This window comes from Taurulus bubalis (genome assembly GCF_910589615.1).
Source record: "Taurulus bubalis genome assembly, chromosome: 15".
Taxonomy (NCBI): domain Eukaryota; kingdom Metazoa; phylum Chordata; class Actinopteri; order Perciformes; family Cottidae; genus Taurulus; species Taurulus bubalis.
Window position 1 is genome coordinate 23,858,157 of NC_136603.1, and position 10,564 is coordinate 23,868,720.

The following is a 10,564-nucleotide window of genomic DNA, read 5'->3' on the forward strand; positions in this document are numbered from 1 at the left end:
AACTTTAGCAAGAGGATCGTGTTGCTCTGTGTCTTCTAGATTGTTTGCAAGCACATTGGTAAAGACAATGATATATCAGTGTTTCAGGTTCCTCTAGAGGTCCAGCAAAGCAATGCTGCTTAAAGACTGCACAAAGAGGAACAGACGAACATTGCCAGAATGTGTTTTGTCTAAATCTTTAGGATTTGAAGTTGCATGTGTGAGTCAGTAATCCATGATGTATGTCATAGATGTACATCAACATAGTATTTATTTTATATCAACTGTCGGCTGACGGTGTTAGAGTTTGACGTGGAGTCTTGCGGTTCAGAACTGAGGTCAAAGACTGTTAGTCATGACATTGATGTTGTCTGTGGATTGTTCTCATGACAAACGCTAATCTCATTTCAGTTTCAAGGAAATTTTGAATTTAGCTTGGTGTTCTTTACCAGTTTCACCATGAAAATGGGGTTTCTCCTCTTTTCTGAATAATTTGAATGCAATTCAGCTCAATTGAACTAATATCATGTGGTGGAGAACAGTGGGCTAGGTTTCATCACACAGAGGCTAGAAATGCCTGTTCCATGTCACAGGGATTAGTTCCCACTGCCTCTTGAGAGGAAAACATATGCAGACTGTGGAACAGCTGCTGTGCAATCAACACACAGACAAATTATTAATTATGGCATTAATAAACATATAATAGAAATGAAATATTATTGACAAAGTTTGACTCACGAATGACTGAGTGAGCAGCAGTGTTGACCACATGACACATGGCCTTATCATCCAACGTTGGTCAGGATGATGGATTTTATAGTGATAGTTATACTGACCGTATCAAACCTTCACAGTTCGGAGGACTGGTTCAGTCTTTATGGTTCACATGAGCCCCACAGTCTTCGAAAACGTCCTCATGCTGCTGCTCACTGATTGGTTATTGCAATAACTGGCTTTTATTGGCTATGGTGAACTTCCTACCTACAGACAGGTGCATTTCTAAATGGATTAATGTTCATATACTCTTACTTCCAGTCCAGGCTCTGTTGGATTGCTTTCAGCCCCTGTCATGTTGTGAAAATGCTGTGAAAATGCCAACAGAAGTCTCACAATTCAACAAAAATAGAATTTCCACAACAGGACTGAGGTTGTGTAGAGCATTTATCAGCTCAATCTGCAGTCCCTTCTCTTTCTGTTGCTGTATAGCTGCTAATACAGATCAGGAAAGGCCTTGACGTCGGTGTCAGCAGGTGCATCACACATGCTGATCAATCTCTGGAGCATTATGTCTTCTGCTGTAATCCCACAGATCTCAGTGTCTGGATCACCGATAATGACATCTGTCTCATCCATCATGCTGAGAAAATGCTGCATCTGCAGTTGCAGAGACACGGAGGAGGTTGCCAACTTCCCCTCTCATTGTCGCTGCCTCTCACTCTCTTTCTTATCTGTCTTGTTTCAGCAGGTTTCAAAGCAACACTGCTTCTAGTTCTGATTTACAGACACATATCATGTTTTTTCTATCAACAGTTGAAGGCTAAGAAGTGTTTAATCTTATTGTAGTCAGCAATATTTGACAAATTCAAGCTTCTGTATTAACTCAAAATATGTTTCACAAGTTGCCTTCACTTGACATCAAGCAAACTTTTGTACAAAGAATGTGAAAACAGTTGCATGCCAATTTTGTGCCAATTTATATGTAAATATACATGTATATGTATGTATCTGTAGATGTATTAGTTGTCATGTTACAAATGAAGTTCATGTCATGTTGTTAAACTTGTTTTCTGTATTCTGTGATTTTCTGCTGATGGTTGAGTTTCCATGCTTCAGACTGAGCATGGGTCCAATAAATGTGATTCCTCTGCAGTGTTTGCCTTCACTATCAGTACAGGCAGCCGTATTCTCAGATAAGAGTTTCCTGCTGACCTCTGTCTCTTCTTAGAGGGGAAATGAAAACAGATGATGGTTGTCGTTATGCAGTTAACACCCATCCCTTCTTGTGTTTGTGCTGAATGACAGGGCTGTATAAGGAACCAGAGCAAGCAGAGGCTACACCAGCAAATCTCTCTCTTTAGTCACTAATCATAGAATGTTTTATTTATGTTTATTAGAACTACAGAGTTTTTTCACCTCCTCTCCACCTGCTATGAACCTTGTAGCCACGTGCTACTGTTAAGGTGAAGTTCTCATATTTTTTGAATCCTCAATTATCCTTAGTAATCCTTAGTAATTAAGAAGCAGTTTGCTGCTGTGAAGCGCCCGAGAGACACTGGGGGTTCAGTGTCTTGCTCAAGGACACTTCAACATGGGAACTATGGGGAGGACAGGGATGGAACCTTGTGGTTTCAGAACGACCACTCTCCCCATGAGCTACAGCTGCACTATACAACCACCAGGAGCTTTCAACCACATCTTGTTGTCTTCCTCAGTGAATGGAGTTGCTCAGTTGTCATGGATTAGTCACATGGATTAGAATTTGTGGTAATGGGGTAAGTACAGATATGTACTGGTACCACTACATGGACGAAACTTTAGCCATGAGGAGAAGGAATGAGATGTGTTCATGTCGGCGACAGGAGCAGAGAGTCCACAATGTAGACCAAAGGTGTCAAACTCATTTTAGTTAAGGGACCACATGCTGCCCATTTTGATCTCAAGTGGGCCGGACCAGTAAAATCATTGTGTAATAACAACAATATTTCTCTATGTTTAAATCATTGGTGGAGATTTTTGGATGATAAACCCTATTTTAAGGTATTTCTACAATAAACTAAAAACAAGATCAACAATTCAGACATCAACCCACTGTTCATCTGCCTGGTCTCCTCTGCAGATTCCCTTGCTTTGTGGCGCCACTTTCATGATGTGATGCATTTTTAACGACTTAAATGCCTTATGGTAAATGGACCCGTACTTGTATAGCACTTTTCTAGTCTTCCGACCACTCAAAGCGCTTTAACACTACATGACATAATTCAACAACAAATTGAAAAAAAAAAAAAAAAAAACTGAAGACAGCTGTGTGTGAATGAGAGCGAGGAATCAGGGTTTGAACTCTCTCAGCTCTCTTTGTTCATTCCTTACACCACCATTTCTGTCACTTTTTTTTCCGGTCTGGAAATCTGAAAATGTGCGCCATTATATCCATATTTAAATGTGGCCCCATCTATGACGGCTATCTTTTCATTCTGTTTCTACAGAGTGGTGTGACAGCCCAACGTACATAGTTATTTGAAAGCATAATCCAGCTCTTAGTCTAATGAATGAGGTGCCCGGTTGCCACAGATCATCACAGAGTGGGTGAGAGTTGTAATCTGGGATGGCTCAGACATGATCTCTCAGCCACGGCCTCCAGATTGTCCAGTCTGAACACTTATTTGGCCTTCTTGAGTAGCTTGTTGACTCCGCTGGTGTCATCAGCCATTATGCCTCCTGCCCAGCACATCACAGCCAGAAACCACAGAGCGTAGCAAATCAGAGCTTGTTGAACAAGAGGACACCAGTGTTGGTTGACCTGTCACGTTTATTGTTGACTTGGACTCCAACAGTCCACACCCTCTACTTTCTCAATCAGAATGGTGACAGGGGCCGGAGGCTATCTCGTGCCAGGTTTAAACGAGATGAAACTCGTTAAAGCTATATATCATACAATGATATGCAATGCAGAACAATGCAATACAATTTAACTTAATTATTTCCTTTCCTTATCTCACTAAACATGGCAAAAGAAGAAGGCGTTGCATTGTTTGACATTCTACATTGTAATCTCTAACATTAACTCAATAACTAATTTCCTTTTAAGACTCTCCGGGGATGTGAGGAGGTATAAAGGAATACGTGACTCTTTGTGTCCCAGTTGGGCTCTGTGGACTAAATGAAGTGGACTTTGCTGAACACATTTGGTTTCACAGTGTATTGGCGTGAGCAGCCGTTTCGCTGCTTGGAAGATGTTAGTCTGGAAACAACCTAATGCTACGTCCACACCAAAAGCGTTGCGAAAATTCAAAACACTTTTGGTGTGAATGTAGCATTATTAACATAAATAAAAGCCTCTCATCTTCTCTTCTTTCTTCTCCTCTTTCCAGGAAGGCCAGCAGCTTTCTCAGGCTTTCTACCCTCAAGTGTAATTTCTAATCCTATTTCCTTGAAGGGATTAGTTTACCCCTATGACCTTAGAACCTGTGATGGTGTTCATTTAATGGTGACCTGCTTGCTGATCCATAATATGCTTGTACCTACATGTTCTCTGCAAGCAGCTTCAATGAAAGCTTGGAGGGGAAGATTACAGCTGTAATGGGGACAAATAACTATTGTCAGAGATGTTTAATTATTAAAATAAACAGTTATTATTCTTTTGGTAAACTAGAAAAAAAATGTGTCTGTTATTTTGACATTTCAAAATCAGAATAAAGATCCATTTAATTCCCCTTATTCATTCAGATTGACTTTTAGTACCTCACACAGGAAAACTCCCCAAAGTAAAACTTTTAACGGGTAAGAAAACAAAATCAACTTTAGAGTCAGTCCAGTTCATCTTTTTTTTGGTAAAGCCATCTAATCAATTTTAGCAAACATCCCTGTATGATTCAATGCAAAAAAAGGTATCACGCATTACTAAATATTTAACATTTATTCGGTGGCGGGCCGTGGATGTTGACCTACGCCTGCTGCTGCTGTTTAACAGCTGTTTAAATAACCACTAGTTCTGCTTTTTGCTTGTTGTGGAAGTCCCAAACATGTGGGAACATGAAACACCCTCGTGTTTGGGTTCATAACATATCCGTAGCCGCACACAGCTCGGTGAATTTCACCGACTCCTCCAGGAACTGCGTCTGGCTAATCTCCGTAAAACGGATACCGATTCCTTCACCCACCATGGAAATAACAACTAGTTCTGCTTTATACTTGTTGTGTAAACTCCACATTCGTGGGAACATCAAACTCCATGGTGTCTGGGTTCATAATATTATCCGTAGTCCCACAACAGCGTCTCAATGAAGCCGCTGCCAGTGCTGGTTCAGGCGGAGCAGCAGCAGTTTCATTCAGGAACGGCAAGATGGCGGTGATGACGGGCGGAGGTTCTCAACGCTGATTGGCTGACGCAACCTGTGGGTCTGTGCATCACTTTGCATGTAATCTGGTCGTTCGTCAAATTCGCGCCTCGTCCGGTGTGAATGCAGCATTAGCAGGCCCTGACGGCCCGCCACTGGTCTCTACATTGTGCCCTGTGATAAACTGCCGACCTGTCTAGGGTGAACCTTCACTCAATGTCAGCTGGGATCTCTCACTCACTCATGGATATAGAGCAGAAGAATATAAAGAGTGATTTCCATTGCACAGCTGAAACTGATACAATTAAGCATTTGCACCTGGAGAAGCAGATGGGATCAGTGCATACGGCTTATTTTATACAACACACACACACGCACACACACACACACACACACACACACACACACACACACACACACACACACACACACACACACACACACACACACACACACACACACACTCTCCCCTTGTCCCACTGAAATGTCAGTAGAAAGGGATTAGAGGTGGGTCAGCGGCGCAGGCCAGGTGAAATTACACAGGCCTGTGATTGTGAGCACGGGAAGTCCATACATAAAGTACTGTACAGGTGTTTGTGTTAATGTATGAATGTACAGTATGTGGTGCACTGTTGTATCTGTTGCAATAGTGTTTCTACAGGCATTTATACAGGGCTGACACACCAGCTATTACAGTTGTGTGTTACTAGCTGGACATGTAGTCAATCCGATTGCACTCGTAGTCATGAATAAAAGCCTTGGAAGCTAAACATCTGTAATAAGGTGTATTTAGTAGAGATCTGCCAGGTGTGTCTGCAGCGACCACTGCTGTGATATGTGATTGGATAAATACAATCACCCCCCCCAGACTGCAAGCTTGTATGAGAAAGTTGGCTTGTCCTCCTTATACAACTTGTTACGATTGGGGTTTCAAAATAGGACCCAAATGCCGATGCAACGGTTCCAAAGTACATTTATTTAACAAAATAACAAGACAAGGCTTTAAAACCACTGGATCACAACAGCCAGGTAAACAGGTTTACTCACAGGGATAGACAAGGAACACACAGGACAAACCGACAATGGGGCAGGAGACAAACAGGGTCTAAATACTAGGGGAAGGTGCAGGTGATTGGACACAGCAGGAAACAGCTGATCTAGACTATGACTCAGGGCACTGAGGCGCAGGTAGAAAATCCACGACCCGCCACTGCTTAAATGACACTTACTGACAGCACTTTGTAGTTTAACTTTATTGAAGAAATTGTACTTTCTTGATTCTTGCTGTTCTGAGTTTGTACTCATGGTTGAATACACTTGTTGTAAGTCGCTTTGGATAAAAGCGTCAGCTAAATGAAATGTAATTATCGATTAGAACACAAGGCCTAGGGACATCCTGAAATAAGAGCCTTCCACATGCCTTCCTTTCTACCTGGCCCCAGACGGCAGCCTGTCTGTGTTTTTGTCAGCCCAAAAACATGCAGCGTGGCTCATAACAAACCTCAGGGCTGACCCGAGTCCTAATTGAATGGAATTCCTGGTGTGAAGGCCTAACAGGATTACTAGAGCGAGCAGGGCTCCCTGCATGGTCAGCCATGGGATTACACTGTGAGCACACACTGTGGCTTTCAACAGAACACTGGCATGTTCATACCTTCACACATTTCCTTTGCATGTATTAAGACTGGTGGCTTTTACGTTTCAAAAAATGTATTCTCCTGATGCAATATAGTTGTTCAGCTTTTTAATACTGAGTGAATGTGATATATACTGTATTTATTTATACACAAGCACATGCAATAATTGGAGCTGTCAAAAATCTTGAATAGGAATATGTTTAAAAGCTCCTCCACACATGACACCATCTTTAGAAACTAGAGACTATTTTTACACCTACAGTGCAGACAACAGTACATTATGGCAAGCCGTTTTAACATTTAATAGCTAACATGTATATATAGGCCTTATAGACTATATTGTCAGGGAACAGTCAGCTACAGAGTTCATGACATGAAATAACATGAAAACAGTTCAGACAACACAATGAGATGAGTTGAGACAGAGGACTGGTGTTCCTGAGGGTTCTGAATCTAAAAGGTTCCACACCTGCTGTTTAGTTAAGAACCTTTAATATGAAGACCGAAGCTTTCAGATTCGGTCTTCATATTAATTGTAATAATGCAATATAATAATAATACATATTGGAAGGCAAAAATACAAAGAAGTAAGTTCATAATGTTCTTAAAGAATTGTGTTAGTTTAATGGCACCAGGGTTCTGAGATGTGTTCAGCTGCTCTGCAGCTCTTCATGACGAGGCTGCTGGGTGGTGCGCTGGTGAATATCGTTCCCACAAACACATGCGTCCCCCAAAGAGAGTGTCGGATCACTCTGCAGCATCCCAGATCCTCGATGTGAAAGCCCAGGTGGCGGTACCGGTCATCCGTCTCAAACAGAGTGTTGTTGGTGTACGAGCCAAAGAACTGGGGAGGAACAAATAGTTATGGGATCACATCCATCTCCAGAAAATAGATCAACTAACTCATGCAATTCTCTTCAATACGAGTTTTGCTCAGTTTTTAAGAAATATAAAATGTATTTGTCATTTGTTCTGTTGAACTGATCATGAATTGTTGGTGAATGGTTCATTATTAACATCACACATGGTGGCAGTGTAACACAATGTAGAAAACATCACAGCCTGTATCATTTTCCTAGAATGCTCAAATTGTGCCACATGCTTACAGTGCAAGTTGAAATTATTTGAACTCAAACTGCATGTCGGTCTGGATTTTTTCTTAAGCAGGAATTTAGCAGTTCTTATAAATCAATCAGAAGTATTGAGCTGGGCACTCAGCACCAACTCTGAATCGTTCTGACCATGAGTCAAAGATTATCTCTCATTTTAAACTTCACTGTGACATCACTGCAGGGCCGGCCTCCAGAACTATGAACTTTGAGTGAACCTGAGAATCTGATGCTCTGGTTAGCCGCACCAACTGGTGAAAACACGCTGATCAGCACTATAGTACACTATAGCACAATATTACTAAGCTACTCAGTCAGTTATTACTTTTGTGAAACAGTCTAACTTGCATAAACTATCCCAGCACTCTAGACTAGTCGAACACCTCTTCAGAACCCGGCCCCTTGAGTAGATATGCATCTGTTCACATCTTTCCTTCATCTTGCTCTGCAGCTGGATTCTCTCCATGTCGCGAGATCATGCCACACAAAAATCACATTTCACACAAAATCCATTGTACTTTTTCTTTTTCTCATATTTTCTTTCAGTATACATCAAGGAGATGACATCCTGAGAGACTTGAAGACATTGACATTAATCCTGGAGGAGTAATCATTCTGGACAATACTGGACTTTTTGGCCTGAGCTCCTTGCGATGAGGCCAGGAGTCATGCACTGAATTCAATTCAGTTTATTTTGTATATCCCCAAATTACAAATGTGCCTCAGTGGGCTTTACAATGTGTTAACCTTTAAATTAAGGGGAGAAAAAAGAGAAGAAACCTGTTACACGTGAATTAATTCAAAAAGTGTTCTTGCTTTCCCCCAAAGTACTTGGATCAGTGCTGGATTGGTGGATTTCTTCAGCCGTTCATGTGAACCCTGTTAAGATGCATTATTATGTCTGGTTTTGGGTTGACAGAGAACATGTACACATGATGAGAAATGCAGCTTCAGGAGCACTTGCAAGCTGAAAACGTGTGTCAGACAGGACCCTGAAGCGGGCAAGAAAGATTGTAGGCGACCGCTCTCACCCTGGACACACCCTCTCACCCTGGACACACCCTGTTGGAGTCCTTCCCTCTGGCAGGAGGCTGCGGTCCATCAGAGCCAAGACCTCATGGCACAAGAACCGTTTCTTTCCAGTTGCAGTCGGGTTGATGAACAAAGACCAGGACCCCACTAGCCGACTCTCTATTTCAAACACCCTTGCACATGTTATTTACCATACCTTACTATTATTGTTTATTGTTCTTACTATATTTTAAAATTTGTTATGCACCTTTCACTGAGTCAAATTCCTCATTTGTTCAACGTACTTGGCAAACAAACAATTCTGATTCTGATTCAACTATACGCTTTAAAGAGGACTGCAGTGGACAATACACATTACTTTAAAGTGGAAGTGTCTGATACCATCGACAACAACTTTTACGTGGATGACTGTCTAACATCTTTGCCCACGGACAAGAAGCAATGCAGTTGGTAATGGACCGTACTGATATTTGCTCAAAGGGGGAATTACAGCTGTTAAAGTGGACAACCAATAGTGGGGTTGTATTGTCATCTGGTTCCGAGGCAAAGCGGTCCAAAACAACCAGACGTAAATGCAGTTATGTTTACTGTCCCTTCTAGATGCATTTCACATGTAATATTGTTCACCACCATTAGCCGCCACACAGATATCTCTCCTTTTAGACTGCTAGTGTATTTACAATTCATTGCAGACAAACAATAAACACATTGAGTCCATCACACAGTTCCCGAAGTCCATCCCGTAATTTCCCTCTCATTCGCTTTCGCCCCAAAGTCCCATCTTCCCTGTGCAGTTCTTCTCAGTTCACCAAATACGAGGGAAACAGTTGGTCAAACAAAGAGATCCCTCACGGTTCAGTTGGTCTTGTTATGATGACTTATGTGGTTTATGGACTTTATGGATTTTTTGATGGTGACGTCCGTTTTTAAGACGATTTTGTTACAATGAAATGATCACATATTCTGGTTGTATCAAATATATAAATGGTACATTTTTATTTTAAACTCAAAACCCAATGTGACAAATAATAAACCCACTCCACAACATGAATGTGTGTGTAAGTGTTGCTCTCCCGCCCAGCAGCAGACACCTTAAATACAGTTATACCATATATATATATATATATATATATATATATATATATATATATATATATATATATATATATATATATATATATATACATACATACACATATACCTTTATAACATACACATATACAGTTATAACATACACATATACAGTTATAACATACACATATACAGTTATAACAATACATATACTGCATTGTTTTAACTGTATATGATATACAGTTAAAACAACGTTGTAATGAGGTGCTGTTCACTGTCATGCTCTTCTTTCTTTTCACAATGCGCAGACAACCTCCTAGTGGTGCGATGGCGACACCTACTGGCCGTTTGAGATATTACCCACATTACCGTATACAATCAGTTATGACAACTAAAGAAAAGCACTTGGTATACAACAGTGTTCAGCGAATGAATTTATATTCTTTCCACAAATTAAACATACATTTAGCTCACACAAGCTGAAAAACTAAATGCTGCTGTCAGGTCTAGAAGTCTAGCAGCTATGTGCAGCCTTCATGAAGGCGTTTGCAGCCCTCCTGCTCCCAAAGAAAAGAAGCAATACTACAGAATAGAAAAGCTAATAAGTTCATGAACTGAATCTGGTTAAACATCCTGGATGCAGGATGTTTAACCAGATTCAGATTAAATACATATATAACAA